The 24,134-nt window shown below is 39.5% G+C and overlaps 1 protein-coding gene and 1 pseudogene across 3 annotated transcripts in view; one reads left to right on the top strand and one right to left on the bottom strand.

Annotated features, from left to right (window-relative positions):
- Nucleotides 1–673: 673 nt before the first annotated feature.
- On the bottom strand, nt 674–2,108 carry LOC125106997 (nuclear prelamin A recognition factor-like; annotated as a pseudogene).
- Nucleotides 2,109–6,583: 4,475 nt separating this feature from the next.
- CEP83 (centrosomal protein 83) overlaps nt 6,584–24,134 on the top strand; it is a 131,894-nt gene continuing 114,343 nt past the window's right edge. For 2 of the 3 annotated variants that reach the window (XM_047740060.1, XM_047740062.1), the window contains exon 1: nt 6,584–7,045. The gene's annotated coding sequence lies outside the window, so the exon portion shown is untranslated. Of the gene's footprint in view, nt 7,046–8,562; nt 8,757–24,134 lie in introns of all 3 variants that reach the window. The other variant, XM_047740061.1, reaches the window with a different exon arrangement.

Raw genomic sequence — 24,134 nt, 5'->3', positions numbered from 1 at the left:
GGGAGGGACACATATACCCCCAACCTCATGAACTTCACTGCTTTCTCTCAACCCTGGGGAGTGACAGTCTGTTGTCCTCTGGAGATGTCCGTGGTATATTGGATATATAACAAAAGCATATTGTAAAACGGTTTATAAAGCACATCTAAAAATATGTCGTCCAGTTTTGTATGAAACCCTTTTGTATAAGACCCCACAAACCCTGCAGCCTGCTTGTATCCTATCTTAATTTCCACATCAAAATGAGGTACATGAATCTGAACTTCTGGGGTCTTATCTCCTCACAGGACATTTTTGGGATTTTTTTTTAGCCTAAAAGATAGTAATCTACATTTATTCTTGTTCTTCAGGATATTTTTTGTCTTTTTTTTTTTTTTTTAAGATTTATTTATTTGGAGAGAGACACAGTGAGAGAGGGAACACAAGCAGGGGGAATGGGAGAGGGAGAAGCAGGCTTCCCACTGAGCAGAGAGCCCCATGCAGGGCTTGATCCCAGGACCCTGGGATCATGACCTGAGCCAAAGTCAGATGCTTAACAACTGAGCCACCCAGGTGCCCTATTTTTTTGGTCTTAAGCTAAAAGGATACTTAACTTGGGGCAGTCCTTCTCTTATTAAAATATTCCAGTCACACATTATTACAAAAGTAGCACCAAATCAAACTGACCGAGGGAGCCACCAACAATTAGGGGGTAGAGAATTCTGAAAAAAACAAAAGTGATAACTGAGAAGCTGAGTGGTTTTCCTCCCAGGGCTTCGATGCCCACACTCAGCTCCTCTTCCCTCCTTGGGCAGCTGACAGGACCTGCCTCCCGGCCTTTTCGACCTTTAGCACTTGATGTCTCCGGTGACGGCAGAGAGCCCTGGGCCCTGGTACATTGTGTGCAGGGCTTCCTGGGCTCCAGGGGAGTTGGTCCTGTTCAGGCGCTCCTGGTATAGCTCCTGCATGTGGGTGCTGGTATAGGGGCTGCACGGCGAGGTCAGCGTTGATGCCTTCCATCTGCCACAGCAGCACCTTGTCTGCATGCCCAGGGCCTCTGTCATTTAAACACCCACTGGTCCAGGCAAGCACTTCCACCAAGTGGTATGGCAACTTGCCCTCTCCAGCTCTAGAACCACATCCTGGATGTTTTGAAAGCAGTACCCAGCAGCAAAGCATAACAGAACCTCTCCATTCTTTTCAGCGGTGACCTCCTAGAAGTCTTTGCTCCTCTGGGTGCAGCAGGTGACCTCCCTCACATCCTCATGAAACAGCTGCTGGGCCGCAGGTCTGAAGCTGTGCACCAGATACCTGCTGGTCCCGGCTCCATCATGGTGTCAGTGCCTCGCCTTCTCCTTCAGGCCTCCAAACGGGGTGTACGTGGCAGTGTCATTTCACCAAGAGGTCACTTTGCTCCGTTATCTGAACAATTTCACCTGAGATTAATATGCACTCAGTCAGTACCCCAGGAACCATGGGAAGCTATGGGAAAATCTTCTCGAAGGGCCTTCAGTTTATTATCATAACAGACCATAATAATGTGGAAAATCTTGTCTGAAGACAGGTTCTGCTGTCTGGTGAAGTAATCTTTCACCAGAGAGCTCATGATCTACTGGGGAGACTTGGTGTTATAGAGGTGGTGGTGGTGGTGGGGTGACAGGGTGGCCCAGCACGCATTCCAAGTATGGGACCCAGCCCAGCCCAGGTGGAGGTGAGCTTGGGTAACACTGGCTCTTCCTCACTGTGCTGGTGGTATTGAGGCACAGGTTCTTTCTGACTCTCCAGGAAGCTGAAATCCCCAGCTATCCTATCAAAGACAGTGCACACCCCCAGACTTTTGAGGAAGCCATAGCTTCTTCTGGATGTATCAGTCACACTGAGGCAGAATTTAGTAGCAAAATAAGGCAGAGGCCGTGGACATACCAGCACTGCCAGTGCCTTGGGCTGTGAGATATCACATTTCTTCTTAAGGTTCAGAACTCAAAAGAAGTCCTTGGTGTTCTGCTGGGAAACCTGGATCCCTTCCTCCACAGTCACACAGCTGTCACACACCGATTACTCAGAAATATCTTGGTATCAGCCAACTTATGGAATTCTCTTTTCTTCCACATATGGTGCTCACACTTCATCGGTAGCCAGGCAGGTTGGGGGGCAAGGCTTGGCCTGAGAGGCACACTAGGAGATATGTTTTTTTTCACTTTCTTGATAGTGTTCTTTGAAGCACAAAATTTTTAAATTTTGATAAAGTATAATTTGTTTTCCTTTGGTTGTTTGTGCTCTTGGTGTCACATCTAAGAAACCATTGTTATGCCATGAAGATTTATGGCTATGCTTTTTTCTGAGTTTTAGTTTTAGTTCTTACATTTAGATCTTTGCTTCATCTTAAATTTGTATTATGTATAGGGGTCCAAGTTCATTCTTCTCCATGTTTTCCCAGCATAACTTTATGAGAAGACTATTCTTTGCCCTATTGAATTGTCTTGGCACCTTTGTCAAAGTCAATTGACCATAAATGTAACGGTATTATTTATGGACTCTGAATTATATCTCATATATATATATATATATATACACATATACACACATATATGTATATGTATATATATGTTTTTGGCAGTACAGCTGTGTTGATTATAGTAGTTTCGTTGTAAATTTTGAAATCATAAAGTCCAAGTTTTTCCAATCTTTATGCATTTTATTATTTTGTTACATTGATTACATCGATTATGTTTTGTTACATTGTTACATTAAGACCTTCAACATAACCCTGAATAGAAGTGGTGAGAGCAAACATTCTTATTTTACATTGTTCCTGAACTTAGGGGAAAAAGATTTAATATTTCACCACTACATTTTTCAAAGATGATTTTTATACTAAGGAAGTTCCCTTCTATACTTAACTTGCTTTAAAAAATTTTTTTTTAAAGTGAATGGGTTTGAATTTTGTCAGATGCTTTTCCTGCATCTACTGAGACCATTTTTTTTTTCTCCTCCATTTTGTTAATGTGGTGAATTACACTGACTTTTCAATGTTAAACCACACCTTCTTTAGCATCTTATCCTTTATATTGCAAGGTTCAATTTGCCAATATTTAATTAAGCATTTTATCATCTATATTCATGAGGGATATTAGTTTGTAATTTTTTTGTAGAATGTCCTGGTCAAGTTTTGATATCAGGATTATATTGGCTTCATAAAATGAGTTTGGAAGTGTTCATTCCTGCTTTATTCTCTGAAATATATAGGATTACTATTTTATCTTCTTTAAAAGTCTAATAAATTTACTGGTGAAGCCATCTGGCCCTGGAGTTATCTTTGTGGAAAGTTTTTTATTAGAAATTCCATTTCTTTAATAGATATTGGTCCATTTAGCTTTTCTTTTTCTTCTTGTGTTGGTTGTTTTTATTTTTTTTAGGAATTTGTTCATTTCACTTAAGTTGTCAAATTTATTGGCATAAAGTTGAACTATCCCTTAATATTATCTGTATAATTCATTAGCATTTTGACTGCATTAAAAGTAAAATTTCTGCATAAAAAATAAAATAGATGACAAATAATGTATCAGGGGAAAACAAATATATAACATATGGCAGAAAAGGATATATATTGTAGGAGCAAATAGTCTAGTGACAGAAAGAGGGAATTATAATTCAGTATGACAAATACCATGAGAGGTACACAGAGAACAAAACATACCATGGATACAGTGGCCAATTTAGGAAGTCAGAATCATCATATCCAAGTGATGAGTTACATTTGCCAACTTGAGGTAAATTAATATCATCAAATGTATGGATACTTAAAAAGTTGAGAATTTAGCTCTCAGATATAATTATTTCACATTGGTCATCTACTATGGGTGTCTACAGTCAACTGGCTCCCCTTTCACTGGCTTTAATTAAAAATAAAAGTTTTTTTGTAAAAATGATAGACATTATAAAAAATTCAAATGAGATAAAAAAAATCCGAAAGACAAAATAAAAAATCACTTGATTTTTGGCCAACATCTCTCCAGATCTTTTTGTACATTTAAACACACATATATATTCATGTCAAGAAGATGCTGTTCCTGCTGATTTATAGTCTACTTTTATAGGAGGGCCTATATGCTATGAACATATTTTCATGTAAGTAAAGATTCATCAGTTTATTAATAGCATAAGGGTATTCCATTGTGCACATGCACAGTAATTTGACTAGCATCCTAGTGATGGCACTTATATTGTTTCCAAAAACACTTATTACAAAAAAGGGAGTGAAGAACATCCATATGAATGTTTTCCTTAGAATGAATGGACTAGGAAATGAGATTTTGGGGCAAAGGCTAATGAAATTTTGGTAATTAAGACTCTCCCAATTTCAACCTTAACACCAATAGTGCACAATAGTAGTTGTAACCCCATATCCCTATGTATGCGGAGGGACAAAAAGGATCTGTTTGGAATGTTGAATGTCTTTTTCATTTAATTAGATGTTTGTTTTTCTTGATTTAAATATGTCCTATTGATTTCCTTTGGTAATTTTTTTTAATTTATTAAAAAAAATTTTTTTTAAAGATTTTATTTATTTGACAGAGATTACAAGTAGGCAGAGAGGCAGGCAGAGAGAGAGAGGAGGAAGCAGGCTCCCTGCTGAGCAGAGAGCCTGATGTGGGGCTCGATCCCAGGACTCTGAGATCATGACCTGAGCCAAAGGCAGAGGCTTTAACCCACTGAGCCACCCAGGCACCCCTCCTTTGGTAATTTTTTTTGTGGTGTTTTGAAAACTGATACCTTTTTAAAAATTAAAGATTGGTGACAGCACACATGCATTCATGTGGGGGTGAGAGGGAGAGGGAAGAGGGAGAGGGAGTGTTAAGCAGACTCTGCACTGAGCACAGAGCCCAATGAAGGGCTCAATTTCACAACTCTTGAGATCACAATCTGAGCTGAAACCAAGAGTGGGATGCTTAACAGACTGCACCACCCAGGCACCCCTTAAAATTGATATTCTATGAGCTCTTTGTATATTAGGAGTATTTTTCCTTCTTTTTCCACATGATACAAATGTATTTTCCACTGGTTCATTATTTGTGTATAGAAGATTACAACTTGTGTATAGAAGATTATCATCTTCATGTTATTTTTTCTATTATGATTTGTTTTTTGTTTCATAGTTAGCAAAGGCTGTTCTGTTCTCCATCCAATTTTTTCTGCTATGATTTCTGATTTTCATTTCATAGTTAGCAAAGGCTTTTCTCACCTCAAGATTATACAAATACTCTCCTTGATCTTCTTGTAGTGATTTCATGGCTTCATTCTTTACATTTCTTTAAATTTTTGATTCATCTGGTATTTATTTGAGAAAGGAGATAGAAGGCCTGTCTCCACTGGTTGTTATTTCTCAGATAATCTTTTCCCCCACTTAGCAGTGATTTATAGCATATAGTTTACTGATGACCACCAAGAAGACTTCTGGAGTCCAGGTCTCCTGGCTTCAACATTTACCAGTAATGGCTCTGGGTAATGTTCTAAAGTCAAATAATTGCACCTGGTTTAGTGTTAACTAATATAACCTGAAAAAGGCCTATTGTACTTGATACCTAAATGCTCAGCAAATGTGAGCTAGTATTATTAAACACTTGTACAAGGTACAGCAGTTTGTTTCTGGATTCTATGTTCTGTTCACTGATACTGTATCCCACATCTTTGTAATCCATGTGCTGACACTCCATTAGCCAGCGCATCCTCTCGTGGAATGGCTCCTCTTTCCCCATTTCAAAAAGATGGTCCAAAAAAAAAAAAAAGGTCCTATTTCAGTTGCCTTTCCAATCATGGCTACAGCCTATGTAAAAATAAGCTGTGCTTTACAATGCAGGAGAACCGCCACCCCAAACCAGGATACTGAGCAAACGTGGGAAAGGAAGAGCGCCTGTTTCTTCCACTACATATTCTTAGAGACTGAAACTACCTTATTTCAGCCTTCGGCATAGAACCGACGCTCTCAAAAACTAGTACCTTCTCTTCCAACTTTAGTTTACAACCTCAAGATAAATAGTTCACAATGTTATCCCCAGTGGGCCGTGACTCCGGAGCAGGATGCGAGGGGCGGGGAAGAATTCACCCCGGGCCCTGGTCCTGACCTGGCCGGTTCCTCCAGGCAAGCTGAGCGGACTCGCCGCTCGGGAGCTCCTGCTCCCAGGCTGACGTGGCAGGCAGGCGACTCCAGGATCATTAAATGTGCACAATCGGGGACGCAGGCAGAGGCAGGACCTCCTCGGAGCCCTCAAAGAGTCAAAAGTGTCCGAAGAGCCGGCAGAGGGAAGCGCGAAAAGGGGGGACATCCCCTAGAAACCTAGCGCTGCGAGGAGGCGAGGGAGACCGGCTCCTCGCTCAACCCCGCACTTCAGTCCGGCTGGTTGAAGCACGTGCCCGCTCTCGGCTGGAGGGATCTCTGTGCCCCCCGGTGCTCCGTCGTAGCGCTGCCTCAACCCGGCGTTCCCGCCGTAGTTGGCCGTCGCTCCCGCTCGAACTTGGCTTGTCTCCTCCCTCTAACGGCTGCGGACCGGGGCCGGCGTCCGTGGCGCCGGTGACGTCGGCGTAGGGGCGGGACTTCCTGGCTCGCGCGCCCTCAGGACGCGGGACCTACGCGCTCCGCTGGGCTGGACGGGCGGCGGGTGGCGGGCTGAGGGTTGCGTGTCGGCCGGTCGGCAGCTACTGGGCTGCCTCGCTACCCGGAGACAGCCCGTCCACCCGGGCGGAGCGAAGCTCTTCTCTCCACCGCCGCCCTTTCCGCCTTGGAGCTCTCCTGGGAAACCTCACCTTTCCCTGGAGTCGGAGTCCGAGGGGCGCGCTCGGCCCTCCTTTCCCTGCTCGTCCTCTTCAGCCTGCGCCGCGAGCGGCTGCCCGCCGGGCCAGCACCCCGCGTGTGGAACTGCATCCCTCAGCCCCAATGCCGGGGCGAGGAGAGTCGAGCGCGGGCCGGTGGTTGGAGCTGTGCCGGTGTTCCCAGGTGGCGAGTGCGGCCACAGCACCGGGCGCTGTTAAGTTTTACGCGCGCAAGTCGCAGGGACTGTGTGTGAGTCTGGTACGTAACCTCTTTTTGTGGGGACGCTGTCTGGTCTGTAGTTTTTGGAATGCTCCCCTTTTCTTCACAACTTGGCTTTGAATGTTTTGTTGTTACTTTTCCTGTAAAGTAATTGGAGCGGGTGTTAGAAATGGAGGCTCTGAGACATGTTCTGTGGCGAGTTAAGTGCACGTGAAACTTCTTATGGAGGTTTTCTTTTTTCTTTTCTTCTTCTTCTAATTCTTCTTTGTTTTTTAAGTTTATGTATGTATGTAAGTAACCTCTACACCCAGTGCGGGACTCGAACTCACCACCCGGAGATTGAGAGTCGCGTGCTCTTGGAACTGAGCCAGCCAGGCGCCCCTTTTTGGTGTTTTTTTGATGCACTCTAGGGCGGTGCTTGTGTAGCTAGTTAAGTGGCTGAACGTGTGGTACCACCAGTTTAATTTGTGATGAAAAAACTATGCTACCGTTTTCCAAGACCCCGCAGACAATTTTAATTCCAGAGATAATGTCTAGACTGAGTAAATGAATGCCTGGCTTAAATGGACATTTCGATAAATCCTTACCAGCTTTTGACCGTAATAAATGGGCACTTAACTCTTAAAAATGCCCACTGCCAAGTATTTTTAAAGCCTTGTTACAGTTACATTAGTTGTCATTGTGAAGCTGTTTCAGTGAAATCTCGGAGATGTCTAGGGTGGCAAGAAACTTGTTCTTAATTTCTTATATATGTTACAGTTGATAGTGTTTAGACTATGAGCAGAGAATACTTGAGATCTAAAACTGAGTAGGTTGTTAAAGGAGTGTTTCTGTTACCAAGCAACGTCTCCATAAACAAGTCCAATATTCAACTAGAATATAATTAAATGTAACTATCCTACAATTAACCGGATTCAGAATTTGTAAATTCATGGGTTTAGCCTGTAGGTGGTTTTAGTTCATATGCACCTTCTGTACTGAATTTTGATTTCAAAATCATTTTGTGTGGAATTACTAGAAATGTTTTGAATATCCGTGTCATACCGGACTCTTCAGAGTGGCAAGTGGCTTTGAGTTACCCTTTGGTTATATAGGACAGTGTATGTCCGGTATTCTTTCTTTTGAATATTTTCTAACCAGATGAAGTGTGCAGGCTATATTCAGCAATTTTTCAAATAATAAGATAATACCAATTTAGGGCATAGTGTGTTGGGAGATTGAAACACAATCTACAAGTGGCTTTTAAGCCTTGGTCAAGCCAATAACCTTACTCTTTCTCCGCTCATTGAACCCTTATTGATATAATTTGCATGACTGTATGACAGTAGTTTTCGGAGCACTTTTTCATGATTTTTTTGAGTTCTATAAACTTTCAGGTATGTAAGAAAGGAAGTGAGAACATTTGAGACTCTATGAGACTGAATGACTTCTTTGAAATCAAACTATTGATAATGGGAATTGGAACTTGAAGTTGCATGTCTTACTACATTGCAAAAATCTGTTGACTTCATTATAGTTTCCTCCCCCTTTTTCTTTTCCATATGCTGATGTTGAAGTAATGAAATATTCAAGAGTTGGGCAAGACAAGCTGAGAAGAAAAATCAAGAATGACTCAATGTTGTATAATAAAATTCTTAGTAATCAGAAGTCAGTATTTTGTAACATGGAAGTTCTAATTCAAGAAGTTTAGAAGAATGAAATCTTAATGGAAAGAGTAGTTAATTGTCAGAATTCTTTGTGTGTTTTCTAGGTACTATCTGTCTAAAGTAATTGAATTTTATTTTAATTTTGTCATACATAATGTATTCAGTGATTTTTGTCAAATTGTCTAATCTGTGTGTACTTTTAGGGCATGTGTGTATGTACATTTGTAAAAAATTTCCTGAAGTACTTTTTTCTACCAACTAAAGTTCATATTTCTTAATCTGAACTCTTCAAAATTTCCTCTCAGTCTGCCATTTCATGTTCATGTTCTTCATAGAAAAACTGTGTGTCCAGAATGATTTCCTCACTATCCTCTAAAACTCCTATGTGCTTTCTCCCTTTCTTCCAAGCCTTTATGTCATTCTGCCTACTGTCCTGATTTCTTCCCTTCTTTCCTAAAACCTGATTTGTTCCTTTTCTATGAAGTTCAACTCCACTGTAATCTCTGCCGGGGAGGAAAAGTTCTCTACTCTTAGAGTCTCTAGCTGGCCCAAGAGTTAAATTGACATAAAACAGATTAACAGAGGAAAGCATACAAGTTTAAAAAAATTTTTACATGTACTTGGGGGCCTTCACAGGAGAAGGAAGACTTGAAGCAACCAGAGCAGAAAGCTTTTTTTTTTTTCTTAAAGATTTTATTTATTTATTTGAGAGAGAGAACACAAGTAGGCAGAGAGCGGGGTGGGGCGGGGGCGGGGGCAGGCTCCCTGCTGAGCAGAGAGCCCTGATGTAGGGCTGCAGGGCTAGATCCCAGGACCCTGAGATCATGACCTGAGCTGAAGGCAGAGGCTTAACCCACTGAGCCACCTAGGTGCCCTGAGCAGAAAGCTTTTATATCTTTTAGATAAAGAAACAATAAATTTGTGTAAAAAAGACAAAGGGTTTTGTGTGGAGTCATGAATTGTGGGGAAGTGACTAGGAAGATAAAGATTAGTTTAATAAGGCTTGTTTATACATATTTCTTGGGTTTGATTCCCTAACGCTGGTGATAAGAATGTCTTCTTCATTTCTGGTACAGTTTTTTTCTTCTGGGATTTTTATTTTCTATTTTCAGGAAGAAAAAGGAGGGTCAGAGTGCCCCTCTTGCATTTGCTGTTTGTTAAGTTTTTTTAACTCAAAATAATACACCAAAGTGGCATATTTTAGGGTAACACGTTCTGAACTCTTTCTTCTCTGAAATTCTATAGGATGTTTTTTTTTTTTTAAAGATTTTTTGTTTATTTATTTGACAGAGAGAGATCACAAGCAGGCAGAGAGGCAAGCAGAGAGAGAGAGGAGGAAGCAGGCTCCCTGCTGAGGAGAGAGCCCCATGCGGCACTCGATCCCAGGACCCTGAGATCGTGACCTGAGCCAAAGGCAGTGGCTTAACCCACTGAGCCACCCAGGCGCCCTCTATAGGATGTTTTTATTAGCCATTCTCATTTGATACTTTGTATTGCATTTTATCATTTTGGTATATGCCTCACCTTCCTAATTAGATTGTAAGCTCCTTAAGGGCAGGATACCAGATCTCACTGAGGTGTATCCTTAGTATCTTCCAAATAGAAGTTGCTGAATAAATGTTTCTTAGAGATGAGGAATGTGCATTTGTACTCCCCTCCCCCCCTTTTTATAGTGTAGTAGAAGTAAAAGACAGTCTTTGAGAGAGTAGCTGAGAGAGGAAGGGCAACTGTAAACCACAAGAAAGGGAATTAAAGAGTGTGAATTCATGGGAATTGGAAGGAAAGATTCTATTCCTAGAAAGTGTGATATTTGAGAATTTCCCATGACGATATCAGCAGTAAGAACTCCCTCAGGAATGCTGGCACTACTCTCAAGTGGACTTGGGGAGTTTGGTTAGTTTCCTGGTTCTTCCTTAGTAGAATCTTGATTTTAAATACATTTCCCCAACTCTCTCCTCCCTCTACCTCCCTTATATAATCCCTTTCTCCCTATCTCTCCATTTTACCCTATTCCATTTTACTTTTTTCCAGGTCAAGTCTTATTTATGAATTATGTCAGTACTTTTATTTGGCCCTCATAAAGTAACAGTTATCTTAATTTTTATGTTTTTCCATTGAGGCTGCCTCTGTGGGTCATGGAGAGATCACAGGTTGTATAGTCTAGCTAGTCCAGCTTTTTTTTTTTAAGTTTAACTGAGATGTAATCTCAGTAAAGAAATTAAGAAAGCAGGATGTGCCCAGTTACTTGTTTTCTGTATATTATAACTTTAAATTTCTTTTGCATTAAGATTCATAGAGATGGGAGGAACCTAAACCTATCCATTTCATTTTGGAATGTGCCTGTCACTCCCGAAATATGTCTTTAAATAAATTCTGGGTAATTTTTGTAGTCTTGCTGTAAATCCTATGTCTGATGCTTATGACAGGAATTGTTTCATTTAAAGGTATAAAAAAGTAGAGTCTCGTTATTTTTATAAATCCTGGTTTGAGTCATTTGTTTTTTAGTAAGCTTGCTATCCTAGCTTCTGAGTTGTTGCCCAGTAACACAATTGCAGGATAACATAGCAACCACTGAAAACGTTAGCAGTGGACTATAGGGATTTTCCTGCTAAGTTGAAGTGCTTATCTTTAGCATTCACATTCAATATGTTTTTCACCTCTCAATCACATTTGGGTTTAAGGTTTTGGTTCACACTTGATTTATTGTTAAACTTAAAGAGCATACAACATAATTAGATATTTTTGGAGTGCTGACAAATTGTAACTTGCACATTATTTTTCACATACAGATGTATGATATATATTGAATTATATATGAAGGATATGTGAAAAGACTGGTTAAATTAAAGATTAGTCTATATTGAACAGAACAACTATTAAGTAATAATTAATATCTGAGTTACCTACAGCCAACAAAGCCAGCAAAAGCTGGGGTGGATGCATTTGAAATGGTTCTTCTCCAAATAATATTTTTATGTTACTTTTGGAGGTTAATGGGAAGCTTAGATCAGTAAGCATGAACTAATAGGCATTATGATTTTGGGGGAAGATTCAGGAGATGAAGACTTGACTGAATTAGTCACTTAACCATTTTTGGCCTGTTTTCTCTTTAGAAAAAATAAATTACTGAAAGTTTTTTTTCAGAGGTAGTGTGTTTACAATTTATTTTTCATAATTTTTTAAAGGTTTATTTTGGAGAGTGCAAGTGCATGTGTACGTGGGGGAGAAGTGGCAGAGGGTGAGGGAAAGAGAGCCTTAAGTAGACTCCGTGCTGAGTGCAGAGTCCAACATGGGGCTCAGTCTCATGACCCTGAGATCACAACCTGAGCCAAAACCAAGAGTCGGACACTTGACCAAATGCGCTATCCAAGTGCCCTATATGTTTACAATTTAAAGCACATTTAGTTTCTTCTGTTTATTGGTTTAGTCAGTCTTTGAGTGCCTGTCATGGGTCTTGCACTATACTAGGTACTGGGAAGATTGTTAATAAGACATAGTGCCAAGTCTCAAGCAGTGCCTGGTGGGAGAAAATGAATGGTTATTTAAAATTTATATGTAGTTATTTGTAATATAAATCGGAGGTGCTATAAAGATAAATGAGAGTGTAATTGGTGGCATGTTGGAAGGACACCTGACCTAGAAGTGCAGAGAGAATACATTATAATTAAGGAAATGTCAGATTATAATTATGTAAGTGTAATCTGAGTGTATACAGAGAAGTATTTTTACCTAGCCAGGAGGGAGTTAACGAATCAAGTAAAACTGGGGAGAAGTTTCTCTGAATTGGAGAGAGAGAGTCAGAAGTCATCAGCAATACTGGTAATTCAGATCCTGGGTGTAGATGGGATTGCTAAGGAGAGTGTGTGGAATCAGAAGAGGGCTGGTGAACATCACATGTAATGGGTAGGTGGAGAGAGAGAGTATGGAGGAAAACCAGGAAAAGGTAGAATCCTGGAAGCCAAGAGAGGAATGCTTATCACCTTTAGTTTTTTGATTAAATGAAAATTATTGGTCAAGAAACATTGTGTAGCACTATAAATGTAAACCATCTATACGAAGATACTCTCTACAGAGATCTGAACTTGCAAATGGTGATAGGTCAAGTCTTTGGTTAGCATCATAATATAGAGAAAGAATCTATGGTTGACCTTTGAACAACATGGGGATGGGGGCTCCCAAAACTCTACTTGTGATTTTAATTTGCATTTCCCTAAGTATAAATGATGTTGCATTTTCTGTGCTTATTATTAGCCTTTTATAAGTCGTCTTTGGTGGAATTCTATTCAAATCTTTTGCCCATTTTTAACCTGCATTTTTTTGTTTTATTATTGAGTTGTTAAAGATCTTTATATATTCTGTGTTAAAGTCTTTTATTAGAGATATATTTGCAAAGATTTTCTCCTGGTCTGTGGCTTACTTTTTCTTATACTTGTGTCTTTGAAGTACAGAGGTTTTTGATGAAGTATAGTTTATTAGTTTTTCCTTTTTGAGCTTAGGATCTTGATGATGTGTTTAAAGAACTTTTTGCCTGATCCAAGATCATAAAGATTTTCTCCTCTGTTTACTTTTAGCTCCTTCATTTAGATCTAGGATCCATATTGAATTAACATTTGTGTATGGTCTAAGTTTTAAACATTTTTTTTTTTTAAAGATTTTATGTATTTGAGAGGGAGAACAGGTGTGCATGCATCCATGCGCACAAGTGGGGGAAGGAGCAGATGGAGAAGCAGCAGATTCCTCACTGAGCAGGGGGCCCTACCTGGGGCTCAATCCCAGGACCCCGGGATTATGACCTGAGCTGAAGGCAGATGCTTAACTGATTGAGTCACCCAGGCACCCTAAAGTTTTTAAAATTTTTTTTTTTTATGCCAACTGGACATCAAATTGCCCTACCATTATTAAAAAGGCTGTTCTTTTTCCCTTGAATTATATTGGCATCTGTATTAAAAAAATCAGTTGCTTATATCATAAGGGTTTATTTATAGTCTCAATCCTGTTCTATTCATCTAGATTCCTATCTTTACTCCAGGACCACACTGCCTTGATAACTGTAGTGTTATAGTAAGTTTCAAAATGGGTAGTTTAGGGTGTCTGGCTGGCTCAGTGGAACATGCGACTCTTGATCTTGGGGTTGTGAGTTTGAGCCCCACATTTACTTAAGAAAAATAAATACAAATAAAAATTCAAAGAAAAAAACCCAAAATAGGTAGTGTAAATCTTTCCAACTTTTCAAAAGTAATTCCAGATTCTTTCCGTTTACATACAGAATTTAGGACCCACTTGTCAGTTTCTACAAAAAACATCTGTTGTGATTTGATAAGATTTGCATTGAATCCATAGATCAGTGTGGGAAAAATAGCTAACTTAAGAGTCTTCCAATTCATGAATATGTGATGTCTCTCTATTTAGGTTTTTAATTTCTCTCAATTTTTTTTAGTTTGCAATATATAATTCTTGCACTTTCATTGAATTTCGTTGAATTTATTCTGAAGAATTTGGACGCAGAGGGAAAGGGAGAAGCAGTTTCCCCACTGAGCAGGGAGCCCGGTGCAGGGCTTGATCCAGGACTCTGGGATCATGAAGTGAGCTGAAGGCAGACGCTTAACTGACTGAGCCACCCAGGTGCCCCTACTTTATGTCGTTCTTGATGTCTGCTGGTTTTATTTATTTTTTTAAACCTGGCTTTCTGTGTCTGCATACCTCAGTGTTCAAGGATTGGTCAGAAGTTGTGTTCAGACAGTTTGACTATTACAGCGAATGCTTAATACTAATATGGCTAGTACTGCTGACAGATCTAAATGAGGGTAACGGAGTGCATTCAGACACCAATCATTTTCAGGTTTGCCCTGGCTTTTACTTTGCACCAGCCTCTCTTGCCATATGTATAGCTTTGTTGGCCAAGGATGTGTGAGTGGCATGGACCTGCTTCAATCTCCAGTACACAGTCTTGTGTAACTTGCACTAGTTAATATTTTATTGAGTCTCCCATGCCCCCTGCCCCCCAGCTGTCTCAGCCTCCAGAATTCCTGTAAAATCCCCAGCTAGCCTGCTAGTTTGTTGCTTGCCACATAGAGTCCTACAGCCTCAGGCTAAAGGTGCCACTGGCTCTCACAGTTAGGTGACCACAGAAATCTCCACTTTAACTCATGGTGCATTAGATCAATAGATTACCCTTCAGTAGTGGTGAACCTGCTCTTCCCAGTTTGCCTTACACTTGTAAAACTCCTACACTGACAGATGGGAGTAGCCAAAGGTAAGACTGCTGTAGACTCATGTCCTACCCAGTTGTTTCGTGAGTAAACACTTTTCAGTTTGTTGAATGCCTTTGATTGAATTCCACATCACTGAAATGGTTGTTGTTTGACTCTTTTGTGAAGAGGATTTATCAGCCTGCTCATTCTCTCATGCTGGAAGCAGGAGATCTGTTTTTTTTTTTTTTTTTTTTTTTTTAAAGATTTATTTATTCTAGAGAAAGAGGAGAAGGAGGGAGAGTGTGAGTAAATGTGAGTGGGGGAGGGGCAGCGGGAACCGGGAGAGAGAGAATCTCAAGCTGCCTGCCTGCTGAGCACAGAGCCCAACTCCAGGGTGAGCTTTTGACCCCGAGATCATAACCTGAGCCAAAACCACAGGTGGGACACTTAACTGACTGAGCCACCCAGGTGCCCCAGGAGGTCGGTTTTCATGATTCTGTATGGAACTTTTCTCTCTGGAGGATGAAACTTGACCTATACTGCTTTTTTTTTTTTTTTTTTTTTTTTTTTTTTTTTTTGGGAATTTTTATTTGAGAGAGAGAAGGAGCATGAGTGGGGGGGGAGAGGCAAAGGGAGAGGGAGAAACAGACTCCCTGCTGAGCAGGAAGCCCGCTTGTGGGACTTAATCCTAGGACCTGGAGATCATGACCCAAGCCAAAGGCAGACACTCAACTGACTGAGCCATCCTGGCACCCTGACCCATACTTCCTTTATATCACTCATTAATCCTTTGCACAATATTAGGCATTTATTAGTTACTCCAAATGTACTTGTTGAGTTAAATTCCATGATTTTCCTTAGGCATCAAATTATAAAGCTTTTGGGGTTGTGGAATCCCAAGACCTGTGCAATTTCTTGCTTTTACTGCCCTTTTCTTAAATGGAAGAAATTGCTTAATACTCATTCAACATGTGTTTATTGACTACCTGACATGTACCAGCTATTATGTAAGGTTTGGGGGTATTAAGATGACTAAGACGTAATCTTTGCTCTTAAGGAGGGTTTAGCCTAGTGTAGGAGATCGGAATACAAATGACTGATTAGAATATAGTGAAGTAAATAAATTGATACGGATAAATACATGGCATTATGGAAGACCTCACAATGACTGTTAACTCGGAATGGATTAGAAGAAAATAAGGGAAACATCTAGAAAAGACTTTCAGAAGGAAGTAGTGACTGAGTTGAATATTAAAAATGAGTGAAAGGTGAGATTAGGAGATTGCATTCTAGGCAGAGGGATCAATATGAGGTGAGCAAATGTGAGTTCAGTGACCTACAAGCAGTTTAGTTTTATTAGGGTGTAAGTATATATCATAGAGTTGTGAGAGATGAGAATGGAAGGGTAAAGAGGGCTTAGATTGTGAAAGCTTTTGTATACTATGTTAATAAGCTTGAAATAATCATTATTGATGAATTTTGCAAAACTGTTGAGTGGGATATACTTTAGGATTCTGCCAAATTTTGTTTTGAATGTTGTTTACCTATATCTTCAACTATTTTAAGTCACAATAAAAGGTAAATATATCCAAATGGGCTGTAAACTGTATTTAAAAACTTTAGAGACCTCCAGCATATTAGCTAAAATGGAAATAAAGATCTGACATATATCTTTAATATAAAATACTCTGAATTAAAATTTTTATTTTTAATATGCATGAATAAAATGAGTCTTTTAAATATCGCAGTTCTATAAGATTTAATTTTGAAAAAGATCATTTGCTAAAATTGTTTGAATACTGCTGTTTTATTTTATTTTTTCAAGATTTTTTTCTTTTATTTATTTGTCAGACACACACACACACACACACACACACAGCAGGAGGAGAAGCAGGCTCCCTGCTGAGCAAGGAGCCCAATGCTGGACTCTATCCCAGGAGCCTGGGATCATGACCTGAGCAGAAGGCAGATGCTTAAATAACTGAATAGTGCTGTTTTAGATAAAACTGGATTACATTGATAAGGCCTTTAAGTGATGTCATAGATGGTAATTCTGTAGAGTATGGATTTGGGGCCAACAACAACCAGTTGTTTTTGTTGAATATGTTTTTGAGTATTGCATAAACTTGTGTGAAAAGGAATGGAATTTGAGGACTTCTGGTTTATTTCTTGAAGTGGAGGCTTTAACTTCAGTCTTTTTTTTTTTTTTTAAAGATTTTATTTATTTGACAGAGATCACAAGTAGGCAGAGAGACAAGCAGAGAGAGAGAGAGGAGGAAGCAGGTTCCCTGCCGAGCAGAGAGCCCGATGTGGGGCTCGATCCCAGAACCCTGAGATCATGACCTGAGCCGAAGGCAGAGGCTTAACCCACTGAGCCACCCAGGCGCCCCCAGTCTTAACTTCAGTCTCATTTTCTTTTGTATTTGGTCACTGTTTTCTGATGTGCAGAGGACAGAAGGAACCCTTTTACCTCCTCCTTTGGTCTTCAGGTGGGCTTGACATTTTTCCTGTGGTTTTAAATATAGTTTGTATTTGTTGTAAAATAAGAAATGTACAGGAAATGTACAAACAAATGATAAAATCACACCTGTCTTCCATATATAATATTTTAGTGCTTATCTTGTGTTTTTTTTTCTATGCATATATAGGCATTTAAATAGGCTTTTTATAAAATAAGGATTATATAATGGAGTATTTTGTAGTCTGTGTTTGTTTTAGTAGGCTTCATGCCCAACATAGAATCCAGCATGGGGCTTGAACTCATGACCCTGAGATCCAAGATGTGAGCTGAAGTCAAGAGTCAGACACTTAACTGACTGAACCACTTAGGCACCCCTGCATTTTCTACTTCTGTAACAAACATTTCCTGATGTTATTAAGCACCCTTCCATAACTTTTTTTTTTTTTTTTTTTTTTTTTAAGAAAAACTTTACTGTGACATTGGGACCTAAAATTCACTTTTAGGAAAGTTTTTTTTTTTCCTGTAATTTACAATGTTTATTTTTAAAAACAGCTTTATTGAATATGAATATAATAAATAACAAATTGTACATTTTTAAAATTAAGTTTTGATGTATGTATACACTGTGAGACTATCACCATAGTCAAGATATTAAATATATCCATCACCTGTAGAAGTTTTCTTATGCCCCTTTGTGATCATTCCCTTTTGCTCCTACCCTCTCCAGCTGCTTACTGTCTTCCATTTCCAGGCAACCATTCATCTCATTTCTGGCATTTTGACTGGTTTGCATTTTGTATAGGTAAAATCATATAACAGGTACTCTTTTTGTTTAGATTTCTTTCACTTGGCATAGTTATTTTGAGATTCATTTATGGTGAGAAATTCACGTTTATTCAGTAGTGTTCCATTTTTATGGATATACCTCAATTTGTTTATATATTCACTTTTTTCTTTTTTCAGTGTTTATACATTTTTAATTAAAATTCAATTAACATTTAATGTATTAATTGGTTTCAGAGGTACAGTTCTGTGATTCATCAGTTTTATATAATAAACAGTGCTCATTATATCCATGCCCTCCTTAATGTCCATCACCCAGTTCCCCCATCCCTCCATCCACCCTCCCCTCCAGCAACCCTCAGTTTGTTTCCTATGATCAAGAGTCTCATATGGTTTGTCTCCCTCTCCGGTTTCATGTTGTTTTATTTTTTCCTCTCTTCTCCTATGCTCCTCTGTTTTGTTTTTTTAAATTCCACATATGAGTGAGATCGTAGTATAATTGTCTTTCTCTGATTGACTTATTTCACTTAGCATAATACTCTTTAGTTTCATCCACGTCATTGCAAATGGCAAGTTTTCATTTTTTGATGGCTGACTGATATCCCATTGTGTGTGTGTGTGTGTGTGTGTGTGTGTACCACATCTTCTTTATCCATTCATCTGTTGATGAACATTTTGGCTTTTTCCATAGTTTGGCTATTGTGGACATTGCTGCTATAAACATTGGGTGCACATGCCCCTTCAGATCACTACATTTGTATCTTTCGGGTAAATACCCAGTAGGACAATTGCTGGGTCAGAGGATAGCTCTGTTTCCAACTTTTTGAGGAACCTCCATACTGTTTTCCAGAGTGGCTATACCAGCTTGCATTCTCCCCAGCAGTGTAGGAGGGTTCCCCTTTCTCTGCATCCTTGCCAGCAACTGTCGTTTTTTCACTTGTTAATTTTTGCCATTCTGACCGGTGTGAGGTGGTTTCTCATTGTGGTTTTGATTTGTATTTCCCTGATGCGGAGTGATGTGGAGTATTTTTCCCTGTCTTGGCTGTTTATATGTCTTCTACGGAGAAATGTCTGTTCATGTCTTCTGCGCATTTCTTGACTGGATTATTTGTACTTTGGGTGTTGAGTTTGATAAGTTCTTTAATGATTTTGAATACTAGCCCTTTATCTGATCTGTCATTTGCAAATATATTCTCCCATTCTGTCAGTTGTCTTTTGGTTTTGTTGTCTGTTTCCTTTGCTGTGCAAAAGCTTTTTATCTTGATAAAGTCCTGATAGTTCATATTTGCCTTTGTTTCCCTTGCCTTGGAGACATGTCCAGCAAGAAGTTGCTGCAGCCAAGGTCTAAGAGTTTGCTGCCTATGTTCTCTAGGATTTTGATGGGTTTCTGTCTCACATTTAGGTCTTTCATCCATTTTGAATCTATTTTTGTGTATGGTGAAAGGAAATGGTCCAGTTTCATTTTTCTGCATGTGGCTGTCCCATTTTCCCAACACCATTTGTTGAAGAGACTGTCTTTTTTCCATTGGACATTCTTTCCTACTTTGTCGAAGATTAGTTGCCCATGGAGTGGAGGGTCCATTTCTGGGTTCTCTATTCTGTTCCATTGATCTGTGTGTCTGTTTTTGTGCCAGTACCATACTGTCTTGATCTTGATGATGACAGCTTTGTAGTAGAGCTTGAAGTCGGCATTGTGATGCCACCAGTTTTGGCTTTCTTTTTCAGCATCCCTCTGGCTATTTGGGATCTTCTCTGGTTCCATACAAATTTTAGGATTATTCCAACTCTGTGAAAAAAGTTGATGGTATTTTGATAGGGGTTGCATTGAATGTATAGATTGCTCTAGATAGCATAGACATTTTAGCAGTATTTGTTCTGTTCATTAAACAGTATATGTTCCAGGAGCATATAAGGTTTTCCCATTTCTTTGTATTTTCCTCAGTTTCTTTCATGAGTGTTCTGTAGTTTTCTGAATACAGATCCTTTGCCACTTTGGTTAAGTTTATTCTTATGGGTTTTGGTGCAATTGTAAATGGGATAGACTCCTTAATTTCTCTCTCTTCTGTCTCATTGTTAGTAACAGCTACTGATTTCTGTGCATTGATTTTATATTCTGCCACTTTGCTGAATTACTGTATGAGTTCTAGCAATTTTGGGGTGGAGTCTTTTGGGTTTTCACATAGAGTATCATGTTATCTGCAAAGAGTGAGAGTTTGACTTCCTCTTTGCCAATTTAGATGCCTTTTATCTCTTTTTGTTGTCTGATTGCTGAGGCTATGGTTTCTAGTACTGTCTTGAACAGCAGTGGTGAGAGTGGACATCCCTGCTGTGGTCCTGACTGTAGGGGAAAAGCTCTCAGTTTTTCCCCATTGAGAATGATATTCACTGTGGGTTTTTCATATATGGCTTTATGATACTGAGGTATGTTTCCTCTGTCCCTACATTGTGAAGAATTTTAATCAATAAAGGATGCTGTACTTTGTCAGATGTTTTTTCTGTATCTGTTGAGGGGATCATATAGTTCTTGTCCTTTGATTTATGCAGTGTATCACTATGATTGATTTACAGATGTTGAGCCAACCCTTGTGGCCCAGAAATAAATCCCACTTGGTTTTGGTGAATGATCCTTTTAATGTACTCTTGGATTCTATTGGCTACTATTTTGATGAGAATTTTTGCATCCATGTTCATCAGGGATATTGGTTTGTAATTCTCCTTTTTGTGGGATCTTTGTCTGGTTTTGGGATCAAGGTAATGCTGGCTTCATATAAAGAGTTTGGAAGTTTTCCTTCCATTTCTGTTTTTTGAAACAGCTTCAGAAGAATAGGTATTCTTCTTTAAAAGTTTGATAGAGGGGCGCCTGGGTGGTGCAGTGGGTTAAAGCCTCTGCCTTCGGCTCAGGTCGTGATCTCAGGGTCCTGGGATCGAGCCCCACATTGGGTTCTCTGCTCAGTTGAGAGCCGGCTTCTCCCTCTCTCTCTGTGACCTTGTGTCCTTGTGACCTTGTGTCTGTCAAATAAATAAATAAATAAAATCTTTAAAAAAATAAATTAATTAAAAAAATAGTTTGGTAGAATTCCTCTGGGAAGCCATCTGGGCCTGGGCTCTTGTTTGTTGGGAGATTTTTGGTTTCTGCTTCAATTTCATTGCTGGTTTTGGGTCTCTGCAGTTTTCTGTTTCTTCCTGGTTCAGTTTTGGTATTTTTTATGTTTCTAGGAATGTATCCATTTCTCCCAGATTGCTTAATTTGTTGGCATATAGTTGCTTATAATATATTCTTATAGTTGTTTGGATTTCTTCAGCATTAGTTGGGATCTCTCCTCTTTCATTCATGATTTTATTTGTTTGGGTCCTTTCTCTTTTCTTTTTGGTAAGTCTGGCCAGGGTTTTATTGGTCTTATTAACTCTTTCAAAGAACCAGCTCCTAGTTTCATTGATCTAGTCTATGTTCCTTTCTGGTCTATGTTACTTATGGGCTCTCTCTTTGCATAGAGGATCCCTTTTAATATTTCTTGTAGGGCTGTTTTGGTGATCACAAATTCTTTAAGTTTGTGTTTGTCCTGCAAGCTTTTTATCCTATTTTGAATGACATCCTAGCTGTATATAGTATTCTTGACTGCATATTTTTTCCATTTAGCATACTGAATATATTATGCCATTCCTCTTTGGCCTGCCAGGTTTCTGTGGATTGGTCTTCTACCAATCTAATGTTTCTCTCCTTGTAGGTTACTGACTTCTTGTCCCTAGCTGCTTTCAGGATTTTCTCTTTGTCTCTGAGATTTGTAAGTTTCACTATTATATGTTGGGGTGTTGACCTGTTTTTACTGATTTTTGAGGAGGATTCTGTGTGCCTCCTGGACTTTGATGCCTGTTCCCTTCTCCAGATTAGGGAAGTTCTCCCCTATAATTTGCTCCAATATACTTTCTGCCCCCCTCTCTTTCCTTTTCTTCTGGGATCCCAATTATTCTAACATTGTTTAATTTTATGGTATTACTTATCTCTCGAGTTCTTCCCTCGTGATCCAGTAGTTGTTTATCTCTCTTTTTCTCTGCTTCTTTATTCTCTATCATTTAGTCTTCTGTATCACTAATTCTCTCTTCTGCCTCATTTATTCTAGCAGTTAGAGCCTCCATTTTTTATTGAAGCTCATTAGTACCCTTTTTTTAATTCCGACTTTGTTAGATTTAGTTCTTTTATTTCTCCAGAAAGGGATTCTCTAGTGTCTTATATGCTCTTTTCAAGCCCAGTTAGTTTCTTTATAATCATTATTCTTTTTTTAAGATTTTATTTATTTATTTGATAGAGAGGGAGGGAGCACAAGTAGATAGAGCAGCAGGCAGAAGGAGAAGCAGGTTCCCCTCTGAGCAGAGAGCCCAATGTGGGGCTCAATCCCAGGACCCTGGGATCATGACCTGAGCTGAGGGCAGACGCCCAACTGACTGAGCCATCCACATGCCCATATAATCATTATTCTGAACTCTAGTTCCAACATTTTATATAACGTCCATACTGAGTAGGTCTCTGCTAGTCAGTATTACCTCTTGTTCTCTTTCTTTTTTATTTTTTAATTTATTTACTTGGCAGAGCACAAGCAGGGGGAGCTGCAGGCAGAGGGAGAGGGCGAGAAGCAGTCTCCCCTTCAGGCAAGGAGCCTGACACGGGGCTTGATCCCAGGAACCTGGGATCATGACCTGAGCCGAAGGGAGATACTTAACTTAATGAGCTACCCAGGCACCCTTTTGTTCCCTTTTTTGAGGTGAGTTTTTCTCTCTTGTTATTCTGTCCAGAGAAGAATAGATGAACGAGAGGACAAAATACTAAAATGGCAACAACTAACCCAGAGAAATGTGTTCTCAACAAATCAGATGAGACCCAAAACTAGGGGGTGAGGGGGCTGGGGAAGAGATTATAATCAGAAAGATGAGCATAATAGAGCAGTATACTGGATTCTGTGTGTATTTTGGTCTCTTTTTTAGGAAACTAGATCTCATAATTTTAAAGAAAAACTTACATATGTACAAAAATAAAATTTAAATGTAATGAAGGATAGACTGTAACTGTAAAAATGGAAATTAAAAGACAAGAAAGAGCAATAAAGGAAAAAAAAACAACAAAAGCAAAGGAAGGGATATAAACAGGTGAACAGAACAGAGCAATACACTATCTCATGAGTGTTATATGGTCGGTTTGCTAGAAGAAACTACATCTCAAAATAGGAAAGAAAAACATATATATACAAAAATTAAATACATTGGAATGATAGAATGTTAAGATGAAAATTTAAAAAGACTTTAACAAAACAAAACAAAAAAGGAAAAAAGGGAGACGAGAAGGGGAAAAAAAAATAAAAGAAAAACAGCAACAACAAAAAAGTGAATATGATCAGACAGGAGAATAGACCAGAGCCATACACTAGATTTTGGTTGTATTTTGTTGCGGAACCTGGACTGGATCCTCGCAGAAGAACCAAGTGGCACTCGGAGACCTTGGAGGATTGGAGGTTTGTTTAACACCGGCAGGCTCAGAGGAGAATGATCTCCAAAGGTCTGAGCCCCGAGCACAGACAGAGGGGTAATTTATGCCCTTCTATTTCTGCATACTTGGTACTTTTGGCATGTGTGGGACTAGGTTAGGGAGAAGAACCCAGAAGAACCCTGGGGCAGGGGCTAGGACTCCTTTGCTGACTCAGTAGGCCATTTTAGAACACACATTTTCCCTTATCATTCCCCCCTTTGATGACCCTTTAAACACCTAGTTTACAGGTTATCATTATCATCTACTATGGACTGATAGCCCTGTGAGGTTAATATCTGGGCAGTGGCTTGCCTGGTAAGTGTTTTCTATGGACTTAAAGTCCTGACTCCTGAGGGATATTGTGCCGATGATAGGCAGGGACCATGGTGAACCGATGTCCATCAGTCAGTGAGGTCTTGCTGAAGGTGGAGCCAGAGTGGGTCCATAGGGTCTGGTTGAGTTTTCTGCTGATGTGATTCCTCTTCTGACTGGTGAGACTTCTTTACTCTGGAGTGGTGGACCAACGGGGTGA

The sequence above is a fragment of the Lutra lutra genome, chromosome 8 (assembly GCF_902655055.1).
Source record: "Lutra lutra chromosome 8, mLutLut1.2, whole genome shotgun sequence".
NCBI classification, from domain to species: Eukaryota; Metazoa; Chordata; class Mammalia; order Carnivora; family Mustelidae; genus Lutra; species Lutra lutra.
Note: the sequence above shows the minus strand (reverse complement) of the source record. Positions and strands in the feature narration are given on the sequence as shown.